Source organism: Thalia democratica, chromosome 5, assembly GCF_965202585.1.
Source record: "Thalia democratica chromosome 5, ktThaDemo2.hap1.1, whole genome shotgun sequence".
Classification (NCBI taxonomy): domain Eukaryota; kingdom Metazoa; phylum Chordata; class Thaliacea; order Salpida; family Salpidae; genus Thalia; species Thalia democratica.
Genome location: NC_139169.1, coordinates 35,232,605 through 35,234,101, shown reverse-complemented (window position 1 = coordinate 35,234,101; position 1,497 = coordinate 35,232,605).

The following is a 1,497-nucleotide window of genomic DNA, read 5'->3' as shown; positions in this document are numbered from 1 at the left end:
GCTTAGTATTATGAGAAAACAGAGACTTAAATTAAAAGAGTGTTGGAGCTTAAGTTTTTCACTAAAATTTTTGTTACTTATAAGTACTTATAATTTTCCAACTATATGATTCTAACTTTTTATAAAGCATTTATTTATTTTTGATTTAAAAGTTTTTAGTGGCTAATCAATAGTTTTTAAGTTTATAAATTGTTATACAATATCGAACTACTTACTATTGCTTGAAGCTGCTCCAACATGAGAAGCTACTAAGGTTGGGTTTAATGAATCTAAAATTCGTATAATAAATTTTAAAAACTTGCAGTAAAATATATAAATACTCGAAAATTATCAGTAAGATGGTGTTAATTTATAATGATTGTTTGTAAAGCTGTATTTTACATAAATAGAAAGTACATTTAAATAAGAAGTTGTTTGATAAAAAGACAAATATTTCTAACAGCAAGTTTTATCAAATTTGATTATAATACTTTAATTTTATGAAGAAGTATTGCATTTATCAACAAAGCTTTTGTTTTTATTTAATGCGTATTTGGTTGTATAAAATAAAAAACATTTACACCTATTTATAAGTAATTGTAATTTTGTTTTACGTCTAAAAAAACTAAAAAAAAGTTGTTAAATTTAAGCGATTTTTAAAGTACTTGCTGAAAAAATAAACTTTAGAAAGCTTTTTATGACCAACTATTAATCTTAAATTTTCAAACTAAACACTACAGCATTTAAAAGAAAAACAACATTCAATAATGTTATTTATTACTAGTAATTTTACTGAAGAATTTTTAAACATAGTTTTTTAAATCCTCTAAGTATGCCAATAGATTTTTGTTACTTTTATGCCTTTATCGTTTTCTAATAAAAAAAAAATTTTCATTCAAAAGACAAAAAAAAAATCTTTTATTTTCACTCATAATAGTTGCATGAAGTACTTTGAAACCATTCTCAGCAAGCACGACTTCAAAGTTCTTCAAAAGCAACAACATGTTGAAATAATAGCTTGAAAAATTTTAAAAATGTAGATCATTGTACATAAAAAAGATTTTACAAGGTTTTGTAAGAGGTTAAGTCAAAAATAACATTTAAGGTGTTAATTTTATTATTAAGATATCTAATTTTGCTTGCAGTAGCTTCTTGCCGTTTTTTAGTTTAAACTTATATTTAATATTTAAGAGTACAAAGTCGGAGAGCTTAATGCTTTTTTTTGTAAAACAATAAGGAAAAAATAAAAATGATGAAATAAAAAAGAAAAAAAAAATCATTTAACGTTTGTCTTATCCTACAGTTTAAAAGCAATGGTTCTCAAACTTTCTCAGACTAATCTTAGCTTAATAATAAAAAAGTCTGTAGTAGAATTTTTATTTGTTTGTTTTTAAAGAACTAAATGAGTATTACTAGTTGTAATTTTAGTTATAAAATGCCAGTTTTTAGTTTTTTAAGTCTTAACTTAACTTTCTTTTTTCTTTTCGCGCAAGAACAAGTTCCGGAAAATAAGAGTTA